The sequence below is a fragment of the Oncorhynchus masou genome, unplaced genomic scaffold (genome assembly GCF_036934945.1).
Source record: "Oncorhynchus masou masou isolate Uvic2021 unplaced genomic scaffold, UVic_Omas_1.1 unplaced_scaffold_1477, whole genome shotgun sequence".
Taxonomy (NCBI): Eukaryota; Metazoa; Chordata; class Actinopteri; order Salmoniformes; family Salmonidae; genus Oncorhynchus; species Oncorhynchus masou.
Genome location: NW_027004766.1, coordinates 27,810 through 47,500, shown reverse-complemented (window position 1 = coordinate 47,500; position 19,691 = coordinate 27,810). Strand labels below are relative to the sequence as shown.

Below are 19,691 nucleotides of genomic sequence, written 5' to 3'. Positions count from 1 at the left end.
TTCACTGTAAGGTCTACCTACACCTGTTGTATTCAGCATTTCACTGTAAGGTGTCTACACCTGTTGTATTCAGCATTTCACTGTAAGCTGTCTACACCTGTTGTATTCAGCATTTCACTGTAAGGTGTCTACACCTGTTGTATTCAGCATTTCACTGTAAGGTGTCTACACCTGTTGTATTCAGCATTTCACTGTAAGCTGTCTACACCTGTTGTATTCAGCATTTCACTGTAAGCTGTCTACACCTGTTGTATTCAGCATTTCACTGTAAGGTGTCTACACCTGTTGTATTCAGCATTTCACTGTAAGGTGTCTACACCTGTTGTATTCAGCATTTCACTGTAAGGTGTCTACACCTGTTGAATTCAGCATTTCACTGTAAGGTGTCTACACCTGTTGTATTCAGCATTTCACTGTAAGGTGTCTACACCTGTTGTATTCGGCGCACGTGACAAATAAACTTTGATTTGATTTGAAACTACCACTAGTCAGAATGATATTCCAGGCTAAGGTTTCTCCTGCTGAGAGATCTTCAGAGGGGATTCCAGGCTAAGGTTTATCCTGCTGAGAGATCTTCAGAAGGGATTCCAGGCTAAGGTTTCTCCTGCTGAGAGATCTTCAGAAGGGATTCCAGGCTAAGGTTTATCCTGCAGAGAGATCTTCAGAAGGGATTCCAGGCTAAGGTTTATCCTGCTGAGAGATCTTCAGAAGGGATTCCAGGCTAAGGTTTCTCCTGCTGAGAGATCTTCAGAAGGGATTCCAAGCTAAGGTTTATCCTGCTGAGAGATCTTCAGAAGGGATTCCAGGCTAAGGTTTCTCCTGCTGAGAGATCTTCAGAGGGGATTCCAGGCTAAGGTTTCTCCTGCTGAGAGATCTTCAGAGGGGATTCCAGGCTAAGGTTTCTCCTGCTGAGAGATCTTCAGAGGGGATTCCAGGCTAAGGTTTCTCCTGCTGAGAGATCTTCAGAGGGGATTCCAGGCTAAGGTTTCTCCTGCTGAGAGATCTTCAGAGGGGATTCCAGGCTAAGGTTTCTCCTGCTGAGAGATCTTCAGAGCGGATTCCAGGCTAAGGTTTCTCCTGCTGAAAGGGTTGACCCAGAGAGACATACACTGTCTAGAGAGTAAACATTGCGTCCAGGGTTTGGGTTGGGCCAGAGCCTGGTCAGGGTTGGACTGGAGCCTGGTCAGTGATTGGTTGGGCCAGAGCCTGGTCAGGGTTGGACTGGAGCCTGGTCAGTGATGGGTTGGGGTTGGGCCAGAGCCTGGTCAGGGTTGGACTGGAGCCTGGTCAGTGATGGGTTGGGCTGGAGCCTGGTCAGTGATGGGTTGGGGTTGGACTGGAGCCTGGTCAGTGATGGGTTGGGGTTGGACTGGAGCCTGGTCAGTGATGGGTTGGGGTTGGACTGGAGCCTGGTCAGTGATGGGGTTGGACTGGAGCCTGGTCAGTGATGGGTTGGGGTTGGACTGGAGCCTGGTCAGTGATGGGTTGGGGTTGGACTGGAGCCTGGTCAGTGATGGGTTGGGGTTGGACTGGAGCCTGGTCAGTGATGGGTTGGGGTTGGACTGGAGCCTGGTCAGTGATGGGTTGGGGTTGGACTGGAGCCTGGTCAGTGATGGGTTGGGGTTGGACTGGAGCCTGGTCAGTGATGGGTTGGGGTTGGACTGGAGCCTGGTCAGTGATGGGTTGGGGTTGGACTGGAGCCTGGTCAGTGATGGGTTGGGGTTGGACTGGAGCCTGGTCAGTGATGGGTTGGGGTTGGACTGGAGCCTGGTCAGTGATGGGTTGGGGTTGGACTGGAGCCTGGTCAGTGATGGGTTGGGGTTGGACTGGAGCCTGGTCAGTGATGGGTTGGGGTTGGACTGGAGCCTGGTCAGTGATGGGTTGGGGTTGGACTGGAGCCTGGTCAGTGATGGGTTGGGGTTGGACTGGAGCCTGGTCAGTGATGGGTTGGGGTTGGAATGGAGCCTGGTCAGTGATGGGTTGGGGTTGGAATGAAGCCTGGTCAGTGATGGGTTGGAGTTGGACTGGAGCCTGGTCAGTGATGGGTTGGGGTTGGACTGGAGCCTGGTCAGTGATGGGGTTGGACTGGAGCCTGGTCAGTGATGGGGTTGGACTGGAGCCTGGTCAGTGATGCGGTTGGACTGGAGCCTGGTCAGTGATGGGGTTGGACTGGAGCCTGGTCAGTGATGGGGTTGGACTGGAGCCTGGTCAGTGATGGGGTTGGACTGGAGCCTGGTCAGTGATGGGGTTGGACTGGAGCCTGGTCAGTGATGCGGTTGGACTGGAGCCTGGTCAGTGATTCAGTTGGACTGGAGCCTGGTCAGTGATGGGGTTGGACTGGAGCCTGGTCAGTGATGGGGTTGGACTGGAGCCTGGTCAGTGATGGGTTTGGACTGGAGCCTGGTCAGTGATGGGGTTGGACTGGAGCCTGATCAGTGATGGGGTTGGACTGGAGCCTGGTCAGTGATGGGGTTGGACTGGAGCCTGATCAGTGATGGGTCAGGGTTGGACTGGAGCCTGGTCAGGGTTGGACTGGAGCCTGGTCAGTGATGGGGTTGGACTGGAGTCTGGTCAGCGATGGGGTTGGACTGGAGCCTGGTCAGTGATGGGTTTGGACTGGAGCCTGGTCAGTGATGGGTTTGGACTGGAGCCTGGTCAGTGATGGGTTTGGACTGGAGCCTGGTCAGTGATGGGGTTGGACTGGAGCCTGGTCAGTGATGGGGTTGGACTGGAGCCTGGTCAGTGATGGGTTTGGACTGGAGCCTGGTCAGTGATGGGTTGGGTTGGACTGGAGCCTGGTCAGTGATGGGGTTGGACTGGAGCCAGGTCAGGGAGGGGTTGGACTGGAGCCTGGTCAGGGTGGGGTTGGACTGGAGCCTGGTCAGTGATGGGGTTAGACTGGAGCCTGGTCAGTGATGGGTTGGGGTTGGACTGGAGCCTGGTCAATGATGGGGTTGGACTGGAGCCTGGTCAGTGATGGGTCAGGGTTGGACTGGAGCCTGGTCAGTGATGGGTTGGGGTTGGACTGGAGCCTGGTCAGGGTGGGGGTGGGCTGCTGCTAGCTGACTCATGACTCCTCCTGTGGGACTGTGGACACTTTGAAATAGCACAAGTAGAACACACATGCTTCAGTTTAGACGCTGTTAAAATGGCTGCTGCTCTTTGATCCTCCCGACAACCCCCCGCGCAGATAGGTACCTCATCAGGGTTAGCAGCAGAGACACTTAGTAAAAACACACACGCCACCGCTAGCAGTTATAGAGGTGAATAAACAGCCTGCAGACAACAACACCGCTAGCAGTTATAGAGGTGAATAAACTGCCTGGAGGCAACAACACCACTAGAAGTTATAGAGGTGAATAAACAGCCTGCAGACAACAACACCGCTAGCAGTTATAGAGGTGAATAAACAGCCTGGAGACAACAACACCGCTAGCAGTTATAGAGGTGAATAAACAGACTGGAGACAACAACACCACTAGCAGTTATAGAGGTGAATAAACAGCCTGGAGACAACAACACCACCGTTCACACGCCATTATGGTTCTACTTTGATTCAGCAAAAGTATTCTCAAAACGTTTATGACAACAGTTGTTAAAGGAACAGCAACACCGGAGAGATCGACCATAGTGGCAGTGCAGAGTAGAGGACATCCGGTGGCACTGCCAAAAACATCACCCCTCCCCCCCCTCACGGGCCCCGTTGTACCTCACAGGGATGTGGGTGGGACTAGGTAGGAGGCTGGACGCTTCTCTCACAGGACTGGACTGTATAATACAGCAGTGTGTGTGTGTGTGTGTGTGTGTGTGTGTGTGTGTGTGTGTGTGTGTGTGTGTGTGTGTGTGTGTGTGTGTGTGTGTGTGTCCGGGCAGAGAGAAACCATGCTGAGTAGCTAAGCTAACATCCTGTATGGGACGTTAGCTAGAGTAGAGTTATGTGGCAATGCTGACCCACACAGGGGAGACTTTAAATAAACCCCTGTAGTACATTACCAGACGTTCCTAGAATAAGGGAAGAGGAAGGCCACTTCCCACAACTTCCACACTGAGGTAATTGTAAGTCGCTCTGGATAAGAGCGTCTGCTAAATGACTTAAATGTAAATGTAAATCTAAGGTAGAGGTCATCAAACTTTTCTGAGTCAAGATCACTTTGAGTCAAAGTGAAAGCCGAGATCTACCGCTCAGAGATCTACCGCTCAGAGATCTACCGCTCAGAGATCTACCGCTCTGTTGTTTTTTTAAACATAACTCCAAAAACATAAGTCTATGCAACATGAAGCAGTTAAACACAGTTCTGTAACAATGAGGTTTGTTCAGTAGGCTACAGGCCCAATACATTATCCCTACATATTGTCTATGCTTGATTTGCCCTACCAATGTTGTTCTTCCATTTAGAAACTATTTCAACATTTGAGGTACTGTATATGACCACACTGGTAATAGATGATTGGTTGTATTACTAGTGAGGCACAGCTGAGTGATCGTAATCATTTACTTCCTCTTTGCTGTACTGGACTGATGGCCTGCATCTGATGGTCAGTCTGAGGGAGCTGCAGTCACCTGCCTCTCACCTGACTCACCCTCTCTCCTCTGAGAAAAGGTAGTCCTCCTGCTGATGACGAAACTTTAAAAAGATGCACTATGCAGAAATCACTCCACCATTTCCTGGTTGTTAAAATTCTAATAGTTCTTTCAGTTTATGTGACAAAACAAGGAAGTATAGTGTAGAGAATCATTGTATCGTCTAAACCGCTGTGAAATATCTTTTCCATAAACAAAAATGTTATATTTTCAGCTGTTTGAAGCTGGTGTACAAAACCACAAGTAAAAGACGCAAAAAAACGAAACTTAAGAACGGGACGAAATAGAGCACATAGAACAGATCTACTGCTTCTTAGACTTGCTTGCAATGAGACAGATCTATATAAACACGTTTCTATGTAAATTTGGTCGGGTCACCTAAAAAGTGACGTATTGCAGCTCTGAGTCTCATTCTTTCTGCCTCCTGCACCAGTTCCTGTTGTTACCCCATTCTTTCTGCCTCCTGCACCAGTTCCTGTTGTTACCCCATTCTTTCTGCCTCCTGCACCAGTTCCTGTTGTTACCCCATTCTTTCTGCCTCCTGCACCAGTTCCTGTTGTTACCCCATTCTTTCTGCCTCCTGCACCAGTTCCTGTTGTTACCTCATTCTTTCTGCCTCCTGCACCAGTTCCTGTTGTTACCTCATTCTTTCTGCCTCCTGCACCAGTTCCTGTTGTTACCCCATTCTTTCTGCCTCCTGCACCAGTTCCTGTTGTTACCCCAACGACCATAACAACGCAAGCTTCCTGGAAACACTTTGCTATATACATTCATTGCAGCTTCGATGCTGGTTGTAGCGCGAGTGGAAGTAGGGAGAAGACATATTTTATGGCTTATAAAAAAGTGTTGAACAGAGTGTTGACGGTGCTGAATACCAAATTAAACATTAATTTATTCATAAAAACTGCATCTCTTTGCTGTATTCGTTGAGTCTTTCTCTAGTGATGGTTTTTAAAAGTTTTCAAATCTCACATTATCAACTTTGCTGTGCGTTCAAGGCTTCTTTTTACAGTCTCTTCTTTTACAGTCTATGGCTCGAGGAAACTGGACAGACACTGTAGTCTGAGCTATCTGATTGGCCAGTGGTTGGCCTATAGGTTCACTTGATTTGCCCTCTGGGCCTGCCGGGTAGGCGGAGTTCTCCCTTCAGACACATGAAATGGTTCAAAATGGAAGGCAATCAAGGTGCACTTCATTCATCATCCCGGCGTGATCAACTAGGAATGCCTTGGGAGATCAACTAGGAATGCCTTGGGAGATCAACTAGGAATGCCTTGGGAGATCAACTAGGAATGCCTTGGGAGATCAACTAGGAATGCCTTGGGAGGTCAACTAGGAATGCCTTGGGAGATCAACTAGGAATGCCTTGGGAGATCAACTAGGAATGCCTTGGGAGATCAACTAGGAATGCCTTGGGAGATCAACTAGGAATGCCTTGGAGATCAACTAGGAATGCCTTGGAGATCAACTAGGAATGCCTCAACTAGGAATGCCTTGGAGATCAACTAGGATGCCTTGGGAGATCAACTAGGAATGCCTTGGAGATCAACTAGGAATGCCTTGGAGATCAACTAGGAATGCCTTGGGGATCAACTAGGAATGCCTTGGGAGATCAACTAGGAATGCCTTGGGAGATCAACTAGGAATGCCTTGGGAGATCAACTAGGAATGCCTTGGGAGATCAACTAGGAATGCCTTGGGAGATCAACTAGGAATGCCTTGGGAGATCAACTAGGAATGCCTTGGGAGATCAACTAGGAATGCCTTGGGAGATCAACTAGGAATGCCTTGGAGATCAACTAGGAATGCCTTGGAGATCAACTAGGAATGCCTTGGAGATCAACTAGGAATGCCTTGGAGATCAACTAGGAATGCCTTGGGGATCAACTAGGAATGCCTTGGGAGATCAACTAGGAATGCCTTGGGAGATCAACTAGGAATGCCTTGGGAGATCAACTAGGAATGCCTTGGAGATCAACTAGGAATGCCTTGGAGATCAACTAGGAATGCCTTGGGAGATCAACTAGGAATGGCTTGGAGATCAACTAGGAATGCCTTGGGAGATCAACTAGGAATGCCTTGGAGATGGCGATCGACCGGTAGGTGACCACTGGTCTAACGATTGAAAACAGGGATAGTTTGGGGATTTCTTCCCCAGAGTCGGAGGAACTCGTGGACACCATTTTTCTGTCTCTGCGTCGAGTGTGAAGAAAGTAAAGGTAGTTCCGCGACCATGATAGCTGTTCCCATTGACTTCCAGTCATTGCACTTCACAGTTCCCAGGTCCAGAACAAATTGAAGAAAACATACAGTATTATACATAGAAGGGGGTTCCAGGCACTCATGTCTATCTCACAGAGCACGTTAACAGCAGACCGTTAGCTGTTGCAAAAGCAGCAGCTACTCTTCCTGGGGTCCACACAGAGCATGACACATAATACAGATCATTAGACAAGAACAGCTCAAGGACAGAATTACATACATTAACTGACTCTGGGGAAGGAGATAAAGGACCTCGTTGCCAAAACCCCAAACTATCCCTTTAAAGACCGTTCTGCCAACATCAACAGCATTTCTGGCAAAGTGCAGCCACTAATGTTCCCCAGGAAGACAGGAAACAAAGTCGCAAGTTAAATTCACACTACAATGGTTCCCTTTTCCTCCATTAAACAGCTGTCAGAACACCAACACAGAGGAGAAATCTGAGGAGAAATCTCAACTGTCAGAAGAGAAAGAACAGGAGCTGAGCGAAGACTATGGAAACATATCATATATTGTATGAATGTATCAAATGGATTACCACAATATATTAAACAATTATTACATCTACTCACGGAAGTTGTGCCCAAAAAGGTGACTGCAAATTCACTCTCTAAGGTAGCTCTCGAAATGATTCTTCCAGAGAACGGGCAAAGTTACAGCGATAGGTAGCTTCCTTAATTTGGTTCCCCTCCTAACACATTGGAGAAGTCACAGTTCCACATTCAGTCCAACCCCATGTTACTGTATATCACTTCCTCAACTTGCTGTGTCATGAACTGACAGAGAGAGAGAGACAGAGAGAGAGAGAGACAGAGGTGTGAAAGCTACAAATCCTCTCATCTAGGCTCTCTCTCACAGTCACACAGTCTGAGCTGAGCAGCAGTTTCTATCTCTCTCTCTCTCACAGTCACACAGTCTGAGCTGAGCAGCAGTCTCTCTCTCTCTCTCTCTCTCCTCTCTCTCCTCTCTCTCCTCCCTCCCTCCCCCCCCTCCCTCTCAGTTTGTCCTCTCCTGTGAAAGTCAAAACCTCACCTCTCATCTAGTGGTCTCAGTCACACTGTCATGTGAGCATCACAGGCTGCTTCTTCTTCGCTCCTCTCTCTCACTGAAGTCTGTCCTCTGATGCAGATTGAAGACCCTCCTCTCCTCAGAGAGCTGCTGTCAAGAGAGAGAGAGCTCTCCTCTCCTGCTAAAATAGCTTTACTCAGAGTCAGAGCCACTTCCTGTGTTCAGCTTTCAGTCATACTTCCTCTCTTTCAACTCAGTCAGCAGCCTTACACACACGCTCACGCTCGCTCTGTCACACACACGCGTGACCCCCCCCCTTGCATTGTGTAGGCTAATGCTTTGACTCAGATGCCAATTTGATACAGTTTGCAGATACAGTCACAGTCCAAACAACTCCTTGACACACAGATACTATACCCTCTACATCTCCAGATACTATACCCTCTACATCTCCAGATTCTGTACCCTCTACATCTCCAGATACTGTACCCTCTACATCTCCAGATACCGTACCCTCCTCTACATCTCCAGATACCGTACCCTCCTCTACATCTCCAGATACCGTACCCTCCTCTACATCTCCAGATACTATACCCTCTACATCTCCAGATACTGTACCCTCTACATCTCCAGATACTGTACCCTCTACATCTCCAGATACTGTACCCTCTACATCTCCAGATACTGTACCCTCTACATCTCCAGATACTGTACCCTCTACATCTCCAGATACCGTACCCTCTACATCTCCAGATACCGTACCCTCTACATCTCCAGATACTGTACCCTCTACATCTCCAGATACCGTACCCTCTACATCTCCAGATACCGTACCCTCTACATCTCCAGATACTGTACCCTCTACATCTCCAGATACTGTACCCTCTACATCTCCAGATACCGTACCCTCTACATCTCCAGATACTGTACCCTCTTCATCTCCAGATACTGTACCCTCTACATCTCCAGATACTGTACCCTCTACATCTCCAGATACTGTACCCTCTACATCTCCAGATACTGTACCCTCTACATCTCCAGATACTGTACCCTCTACATCTCCAGATCTCCTCTACATCTCCAGATACTGTACCCTCTACATCTCCAGATACTGTACCCTCTACATCTCCAGATCTCCTCTACATCTCCAGATACCGTACCCTCTACATCTCCAGATACCGTACCCTCTACATCTCCAGATACCGTACCCTCTACATCTCCAGATACCGTACCCTCTACATCTCCAGATACTGTACCCTCTACATCTCCAGATACTGTACCCTCTACATCTCCAGATACTGTACCCTCTACATCTCCAGATCTCCTCTACATCTCCAGATACTGTACCCTCTACATCTCCAGATACCGTACCCTCTACATCTCCAGATACCGTACCCTCTACATCTCCAGATACCGTACCCTCTACATCTCCAGATACCGTACCCTCTCTACATCATCTCCAGATACCGTACCCTCTACATCTCCAGATACCGTACCCTCTACATCTCCAGATACCGTACCCTCTACATCTCCAGATACCGTACCCTCTACATCTCCAGATACCGTACCCTCTACATCTCCAGATACCGTACCCTCTACATCTCCAGATACCGTACCCTCTACATCTCCAGATACCGTACCCTCTACATCTCCAGATACCGTACCCTCTACATCTCCAGATACCGTACCCTCTACATCTCCAGATACCGTACCCTCTACATCTCCAGATACCGTACCCTCTACATCTCCAGATACCGTACCCTCTACATCTCCAGATACCGTACCCTCTACATCTCCAGATACCGTACCCTCTACATCTCCAGATACCGTACCCTCTACATCTCCAGATACCGTACCCTCTACATCTCCAGATACCGTACCCTCTACATCTCCAGATACCGTACCCTCTACATCTCCAGATACCGTACCCTCTACATCTCCAGATACCGTACCCTCTACATCTCCAGATACCGTACCCTCTACATCTCCAGATACCGTACCCTCTACATCTCCAGATACCGTACCCTCTACATCTCCAGATACTGTACCCTCTACATCTCCAGATACTGTACCCTCTACATCTACTTCTCCATCCAACAATGCACAAAAGTCTGTACTATACAAGTATGCTGCAATGACTCTACCAAACATTAAGAACACCTTACTAATGCTGACTCTACCAAACATTAAGAACACCTAACTAATGCTGACTCTACCAAACATTAAGAACACCTTACTAATGCTGACTCTAGAACACCTTACTAATGCTGACTATACCAAACATTAAGAACACCTTACATCTGACCAGAACACCTACTAATGCTGACTCTACCAAACATTAAGAACACCTTACTAATGCTGACCCAAACATTAAGAACACCTACTAATGCTGAATGACTCTACCAAACATTAAGAACACCTCTAATGCTGACAAACATTAAGAACACCTTACTAATGCTGACTCTACCAAACATTAAGAACACCTTACTAATGCTGACTCTACCAAACATTAAGAACACCTTACTAATGCTGACTCTACCAAACATTAAGAACACCTAACTAATGCTGACTCTACCAAACATTAAGAACACCTTACTAATGCTGACTCTACCAAACATTAAGAACACCTTACTAATGCTGACTCTCTACCAAACATTAAGAACACCTTACTAATGCTGACTCTACCAAACATTAAGAACACCTTACTAATGCTGACTCTCTACCAAACATTAAGAACACCTTACTAATGCTGACTCTCTACCAAACATTAAGAACACCTTACTAATGCTGACTCTCTACCAAACATTAAGAACACCTTACTAATGCTGACTCTACCAAACATTAAGAACACCTTACTAATGCTGACTCTACCAAACATTAAGAACACCTTACTAATGCTGACTCTACCAAACATTAAGAACACCTTACTAATGCTGACTCTACCAAACATTAAGCACACCTTACTAATGCTGACTCTACCAAACATTAAGAACACCTTACTAATGCTGACTCTCTACCAAACATTAAGAACACCTTACTAATGCTGACTCTCTACCAAACATTAAGAACACCTTACTAATGCTGACTCTACCAAACATTAAGAACACCTTACTAATGCTGACTCTACCAAACATTAAGAACACCTTACTAATGCTGACTCTACCAAACATTAAGAACACCTTACTAATGCTGACTCTACCAAACATTAAGAACACCTTACTAATGCTGACTCTACCAAACATTAAGAACACCTTACTAATGCTGACTCTACCAAACATTAAGAACACCTTACTAATGCTGACTCTACCAAACATTAAGAACACCTTACTAATGCTGACTCTCTCTCCAAACATTAAGCACACCTTACTAATGCTGACTCTACCAAACATTAAGAACACCTTACTAATGCTGACTCTACCACATTAAGAACACCTTACTAATGCTGACTCTATACCAAACATTAAGAACACCTTACTAATGCTGACTATACCAAACATTAAGAACACCTTACTAATGCTGACTTTACCAAACATTAAGAACACCTGCTAATGCTGACTCTACCAAACATTAAGAACACCTTACTAATGCTGACTCTACCAAACATTAAGAACACCTTACTAATGGTGACTCTACCAAACATTAAGAACACCTTACTAATGCTGACTCTACCAAACATTAAGAACACCTTACTAATGCTGACTCTACCAAACATTAAGAACACCTTACTAATGCTGACTCTACCAAACATTAAGAACACCTAACTAATGCTGACTCTACCAAACATTAAGAACACCTTACTAATGCTGACTCTACCAAACATTAAGAACACCTTACTAATGCTGACTCTACCAAACATTAAGAACACCTTACTAATGCTGACTCTCTACCAAACATTAAGAACACCTTACTAATGCTGACTCTACCAAACATTAAGAACACCTTACTAATGCTGACTCTCTACCAAACATTAAGAACACCTTACTAATGCTGACTCTACCAAACATTAAGAACACCTTACTAATGCTGACTCTACCAAACATTAAGAACACCTTACTAATGCTGACTCTACCAAACATTAAGAACACCTTACTAATGCTGACTCTACCAAACATTAAGAACACCTTACTAATGCTGACTCTACCAAACATTAAGCACACCTTACTAATGCTGACTCTACCAAACATTAAGAACACCTTACTAATGCTGACTCTACCAAACATTAAGAACACCTTACTAATGCTGACTCTCTACCAAACATTAAGAACACCTTACTAATGCTGACTCTACCAAACATTAAGAACACCTTACTAATGCTGACTCTACCAAACATTAAGAACACCTTACTAATGCTGACTCTACCAAACATTAAGAACACCTTACTAATGCTGACTCTACCAAACATTAAGAACACCTTACTAATGCTGACTCTACCAAACATTAAGAACACCTTACTAATGCTGACTCTCTACCAAACATTAAGAACACCTTACTAATGCTGACTCTACCAAACATTAAGAACACCTTACTAATGCTGACTCTACCAAACATTAAGAACACCTTACTAATGCTGACTCTACCAAACATTAAGAACACCTTACTAATGCTGACTATACCAAACATTAAGAACACCTTACATACTTGTCCCCTCAATGTGTTGGGGCCTGGACTCTACAAGGTGTAGAAAGTGTTCCACAGAGATGCTGGACCATATTGACTCTAATGCTTCCCACAGTTGCGTCAAGTTGGCTGGACGTCCTTTGAGTGGTGGACCATTCTTGATACACACAGGAAACTGTTGAGTGTGAAAACCCCAGCAGCGTTGCAGTTCTTGACACAAACTGGTATCACCTGGCACCTCCTAGCATACCCTGTTCAAAGACACATCTTCTACCTTGGCCATTCACCCTCTGAATGGTACACAGTCCATGTCTCAACTGTCTCAGGGCTTTAAAAACATCCTTGTTTAACCCTTCCTCCTCTTCATCTACACTGATTGAAGTGGATTTAACTAGTGACATCAATAAGGGATCATAGATTGGATTCACTTGGTCAATCTGTCACGTTCTTAATGTTTTGTATGCTCAGTGTACAAGTATGCCTTGTGAGTATTAATGTTACTGCCTCCTTGTTCATACTATCAGGAAGCTGAAGTGAATACGAATATCGCCCACAAACACCCTCGCCGCCATGTGCTTGAGCGGAGTTGGTCACGTGGGTTGGTTACACAGGAAGTGAAGGAAGCTTCCTCTCTTCTCTGCAGACCTGTCTATTGCAGGACGAGAGACTCGCTCTCATAGCCAGAGATTACATGAAGACATTTTAAAACTCTGTGTTATAGCTCTGGAGACAAACATCTTGCCATTTACAGTAGATCTCTGAAACATGCAGTTACCCTCCAGCTGTCCATCCACAATGCTCAGACCAGTTTGTCTGCTTACCTCCTGGTATGAGGAATGGGAGCACTGTAACAGACCAGGGAAGACTCAACTCCAAACAAGGTTCAGTACTGTAACAGACCAGGGACGGCCTCTAGGGAACACATCACTCTGAAGCAGGTTCAGTACTGTAACAGACCAGGGACAGCCTCTAGGGAACACATCACTCTGAAGCAGGTTCAGTACTGTAACAGACCAGGGACGGCCTCTAGGGAACACATCACTCTGAAGCAGGTTCAGTACTGTAACAGACCAGGGACGGCCTCTAGGGAACACATCACTCTGAAGCAGGTTCAGTACTGTAACAGACCAGGGACGGCCTCTAGGGAACACATCACTCTGAAGCAGGTTCAGTACTGTAACAGACCAGGGACGGCCTCTAGGGAACACATCACTCTGAAGCAGGTTCAGTACTGTAACAGACCAGGGACAGCCTCTAGGGAACACATCACTCTGAAGCAGGTTCAGTACTGTAACAGACCAGGGAACACATCACTCTGAAGCAGGTTCAGTACTGTAACAGACCAGGGACGGCCTCTAGGGAACACATCACTCTGAAGCAGGTTCCCCAGGCAACGAGAGAACACAAGGCCTGGTCAATGTTTTCCAGTTTACCACTGTGGAATGTTAATACTAAAACCACAGTTCAACAAAGTTTGTTTAGGATTCCAGGTTTGAATGATTGGAGTGGGTGAGTGAGTGAGTTTACTGTACGTGCATGTGTATTGACTGATAATGGAGCACCTTTCCTCGTCCCTTTCCATGAAACACCATAACGACAGTAACCAGGAGAACGAGCAGTATGGGTCTCCGTCCCAAATGGAACCATATTCCCTACATAGTGCACTACTTTTGGCCAAAGGCCCATAGGTTGAACTATAGTACTTCGACTACATAGTGCTCTGATCAAAGGTAGTCCATTATGGGCCTGGTGAAAGGTAGTCTACTATGGGCCTGGTGAAAGGTAGTCCACTATGGGCCTGGTGGAAGGTAGTCCACTATGGGCCTGGTGAAAGGTAGTCCACTATGGGCCTGGTGAAAGGTAGTCTACTATGGGCCTGGTGAAAGGTAGTCCACTATGGGCCTGGTGAAAGGTAGTCCACTATGGGCCTGGTGAAAGGTAGTATACTATGGGCCTGGTGAAAGGTAGTATACTATGGGCCTGGTGAAAGGTAGTGTACTATGGGCCTGGTGAAAGGTAGTGTACTATGGGCCTGGTGAAGGTAGTCCACTATGGGCCTGGTGAAAGGTAGTCTACTATGGGCCTGGTGAAAGGTAGTGTACTATGGGCCTGGTGGAAGGTGGGCCTGGTGAAAGGTAGTGTACTATGGGCCTGGTGAAAGGTAGTGTACTATGGGCCTGGTGGAGGGTAGTGTACTATGGGCCTGGTGAAAGGTAGTCCACTATGGGCCTGGTGAAAGGTTGTGTACTATGGGCCTGGTGAAAGGTAGTGTACTATGGGCCTGGTGAAAGGTAGTGTACTATGGGCCTGGTGAAAGGTAGTCCACTATGGGCCTGGTGAAAGGTAGTCCACTATGGGCCTGGTGAAAGGTGGACCTGGTGAAAGGTAGTGTACTATGGGCCTGGTGAAAGGTAGTGTACTATGGGCCTGGTGAAAGGTAGTCCACTATGGGCCTGGTGAAAGGTAGTCCACAATGGGCCTGGTGGAAGGTAGTGTACTATGGGCCTGGTGAAAGGTAGTGTACTATGGGCCTGGTGAAAGGTAGTCCACAATGGGCCTGGTGGAAGGTAGTGTAAAATGGGCCTGGTGGAAGGTAGTGTACTATGGGCCTGGTGAAAGGTAGTCCACTATGGGCCTGGTGAAAGGTAGTGTACTATGGGCCTGGTGGAAGGTAGTGTACTATGGGCCTGGTGGAAGGTAGTGTACTATGGGCCTGGTGGAAGGTAGTGTACTATGGGCCTGGTGGAAGGTAGTCCACTATGGGCCTGGTGAAAGGTAGTCCACTATGGGCCTGGTGAAAGGTAGTCCACTATGGGCCTGGTGAAAGGTAGTCCACTATGGGCCTGGTGAAAGGTAGTCCACTATGGGCCTGGTGAAAGGTAGTCCACTATGGGCCTGGTGAAAGGTAGTCCACTATGGGCCTGGTGAAAGGTAGTCCACTATGAGCCTGGTGAAAGGTAGTCCACTATGGGCCTGGTGAAAGGGAGTCCACTATGGGCCTGGTGAAAGGGAGTCCACTATGGGCCTGGTGAAAGGGAGTCCACTATGGGCCTGGTGAAAGGTAGTGTACTATGGGCCTGGTGAAAGGTAGTGTACTATGGGCCTGGTGAAAGGTAGTGCACTATGGGCCTGGTGAAAGGTAGTGCACTATGGGCCTGGTGAAAGGTAGTCCACTATGGGCCTGGTGAAAGGTAGTCCACTATGGGCCTGGTGGAAGGTAGTCCACTATGGGCCTGGTGAAAGGTAGTGTACTATGGGCCTGGTGAAAGGTAGTCCACTATGGGCCTGGTGAAAGGTAGTGTACTATGGGCCTGGTGGAAGGTAGTGTACTATGGGCCTGGTGGAAGGTAGTCCACTATGGGCCTGGTGGAAGGTAGTCCACTATGGGCCTGGTGGAAGGTAGTGCACTATGGGCCTGGTGGAAGGTAGTGCACTATGGGCCTGGTGAAAGGTAGTCCACTATGGGCCTGGTGGAAGGTAGTGTACTATGGGCCTGGTGGAAGGTAGTGTACTATGGGCCTGGTGGAAGGTAGTCCACTATGGGCCTGGTGGAAGGTAGTCCACTATGGGCCTGGTGGAAGGTAGTCCACTATGGGCCTGGTGAAAGGTAGTCCACTATGGGCCTGGTGGAAGGTAGTGTACTATGGGCCTGGTGGAAGGTAGTCCACTATGGGCCTGGTGAAAGGTAGTCCACTATGGGCCTGGTGAAAGGTAGTCCACTATGGGCCTGGTGAAAGGTAGTCCACTATGGGCCTGGTGAAAGGTAGTCCACTATGGGCCTGGTGAAAGGTAGTGTACTATGGGCCTGGTGAAAGGTAGTGCACTATGGGCCTGGTGAAAGGTAGTGCACTATGGGCCTGGTGAAAGGTAGTCCACTATGGGCCTGGTGAAAGGTAGTCCACTATGGGCCTGGTGGAAGGTAGTCCACTATGGGCCTGGTGGAAGGTAGTCCACTATGGGCCTGGTGGAAGGTAGTGTACTATGGGCCTGGTGAAAGGTAGTGTACTATGGGCCTGGTGAAAGGTAGTGTACTATGGGCCTGGTGAAAGGTAGTCCACTATGGGCCTGGTGAAAGGTAGTCCACTATGGGCCTGGTGAAAGGTAGTCCACTATGGGCCTGGTGGAAGGTAGTGGCACTATGGGCCTGGTGGAAGGTAGTCCACTATGGGCCTGGTGAAAGGTAGTGTACTATGGGCCTGGTGAAAGGTAGTGTACTATGGGCCTGGTGAAAGGTAGTGTACTATGGGCCTGGTGGAGGGTAGTGTACTATGGGCCTGGTGGAAGGTAGTCCACTATGGGCCTGGTGGAAGGTAGTCCACTATGGGCCTGGTGGAAGGTAGTCCACTATGGGCCTGGTGAAAGGTAGTGTACTATGGGCCTGGTGAAGGTAGTGTACTATGGGCCTGGTGAAGGTAGTCCACTATGGGCCTGGTGGAAGGTAGTGTACTATTGGCCTGGTGGAAGGTAGTACTATGGGCCTGGTGAAAGGTAGTGGCCTATGGGCCTGGGAGGTAGTGTTATGGGCCTGGTGGAAGTCCTTGTCCCATGGGCCTGGTGGAAGGTAGTGTGGGGGGCCTGGTGGAAGGTAGTGTACGGGCTGAAGGTAGTGTACTATGGGTCTGGAAGGTAGTGTACTATGGGCCTGGTGGAAGGTAGTGTACTATGGGCCTGGTGGAAGGTAACTATGGGCCTGGTGGAAGGTAGTTACTAAGGGCCTGGTGGAAGGTGCAGCTATGGGACAAGTGGAAGGTGGGCCTGGTGAAAGGTAGTCAACTCGCGTCGTCTGGGAGGGTTTGGCCGGCAATGTCCTTGTCCCATCGCTTTAGCGATTGTGGGGGGGCCGGGCGTAGTGCATGCTGACAAAGTCGCCAGTCAGGAAGCAGTGCGGCTTGTCAATAGTGGGGCTTGGCTGGGTTGTGTTTCAGAGGACGCACAACTGTCAGCGTTCACCTTTCCCAATGTCCATGGGAGTTTGTTTGAGACAAGACTGTAACTACCAATTGGATCAATGAGTCAATGTCCACGGGGTCAATTTTTTTTTTAAATATTTCAAAAAATGTTGAAAAAGAAAAAAAGGTTTGTCTATATTGGGAATGTCCACGCCGTTTGTTTGTACTACGTATGTCAGCGTGTCAATGAGTCAATGTCCACGCCGTTTGTTTGTACTACGTATGTCAGCGTGTCAATGAGTCAATGTCCACGCCGTTTGTTTGTACTACGTATGTCTGCGTGTCAATGAGTCAATGTCCACGCCGTTTGTTTGTACTACGTATGTCTGCGTGTCAATGAGTCAATGTCCACTATGGCTCAGATGACATTTCAGAGCTGTGGGAAAGTCTACATTCCTTGGCTACAGTGACGAGTGACTCCATAAAAAGTCATAAAGCTGTCTGTGATGGGAATCGTAAAGCCAAACGCTGCATGGTTTGGTACAGTTTAAACAGATATTGGTTTACTGCACTCTACGGTAGTGTGTGTACACGAGGTATACTGACTGACTGTGTGAGCTGCACAAAATCCACGAGCACAGGTTACATAATGAAAGCTACTGTATAGCAATAACTCAATGACTTTAAAACTCAGATTAGGCTTGTTTTTCTTCTCATCGTGCAAGTATCCATGCCAACGCAGACTTCATAACCACCAAGCAGAGAATAACGCATGATGTCATCTGATTACAACTCAAGACAAATTGAATACAAAAATAAAAACAGAGATATCATAACATAACGCTACCATGTTTCCATTTGTCCTCAAAAAATGTTTTATAAGCAAGGGTGTCCCAACAGATGTGACCACTCAAGGTGTTGCTGCTGCCATCCCATCCATTGCAAACATGTTTTGAAATTCAGTTATTTGCGTAATTATAATTGAGAATCCCAAAACTTTGAAAAATCGATCTCGTACTCAAGTTCAACATAACATAAACATCGACTTACTTCTGGAGACAGTGTGAGCCACTCCTTCGCCGTAAACACAACTTTGGCTCAGGATTTCCGCTTCATCGGGATTTCCACATTGTACCCGGAACTTTTAAATTACATGCATACAATCAAGAGTGCAATTTGATGTTTTATCAATCTGCCATCCCTCTATAACTTACGTTTCTGTCCAAATCTTCGAGCGTCGTGTTTGTCATGTCGCTCGAAAGACTGTTTTCGTAAAACCGACTGGGAGAATTTAATGCTTCTCTCTCTCCAATCCGGGGCCTTTGCGGTGATGCAATATTTCCAGATGTGCATCTTGTCCAAGTTTGAACCGTTGGTTCTGTGTATAAAGACGTTTACCGATGAGAGGAGAACAGAACAGATACGTGTTGACTACTGGAAAATCTAAAATAATACGTTAAAATAAGGTCATTTAATAATTTATTCAACAGAAAGAGGACCCAGGCGCACAGTTTATCTTCTTAATGGAGAAAATGACATGCACAAATATTTTCCTAACCAGAGTTCATGCCGTCCCTGTCAATGTAAAAAAACACAATACAAAAAGACAGGCTTATCTGGAAGTAGATTTTATTGTCCACATCTATTTAACCAAATCTAAAAATAGAACCATGATGACATTTGGCAGAAGGAGGAGAGAAAACCCTAACATCGGACAAGATAGAACATCATGTAGTTTCCCAGCAGCCCCTGCACTGTCATCTTTATTGAATAAGCAACAGCCCATCCACAAGACAGGACCACTTCTAAATCAACGTTGAGAAACTCATTCAAACTGGTCTTCTGATCGTCAATAATGATCATGCAACAACAGCGAGATGCACTACCAGCTGCTTGTGACCTCCCTCATCCACAGTGCCATGCTTGTGACCTCCCTCATCCACAGTGCCATAACGTGACCTCCCTCATCCACAGTGCCATAATGTGACCTCCCTCATCCACAGTGCCATAATGTGACCTCCCATCCACAGTGCCATAATGTGACCTCCCCATCCACAGTGCCATAATGTGACCTCCCTCATCCACAGTGCCACAATGTCCCTCATCCACAGTGCATAATGTGACCTCCCTCATCCACAGTGCCATAATGTGACCTCCCTCATCCACAGTGCCATAATGTGACCTCCCTCATCTACAGTGCCATAAGAGTGCCAGAGTGCTCCCAATCAGAGCCATTATGCAGAGTTTGTTAAACCAACATACTCTGCATCCTTCGAGCCACGTGAGGAAGGATGGTTAGAAATAAAGGAATCCCCTCGTTGGGTAGGTTAACC

General features: G+C 47.1%; 1 protein-coding gene across 1 annotated transcript in view; it reads right to left on the bottom strand.

The window, feature by feature from the left end:
* The window catches only part of LOC135530990 (WAS/WASL-interacting protein family member 1-like), a 29,648-nt gene extending 21,582 nt beyond the window's left edge, over positions 1–8,066 (bottom strand). Inside the window, 1 exon segment of the mRNA XM_064959151.1 lies at positions 7,877–8,066. The gene's annotated coding sequence lies outside the window, so the exon portion shown is untranslated.
* Between the last annotated feature and the right edge of the window lie 11,625 nt (positions 8,067–19,691).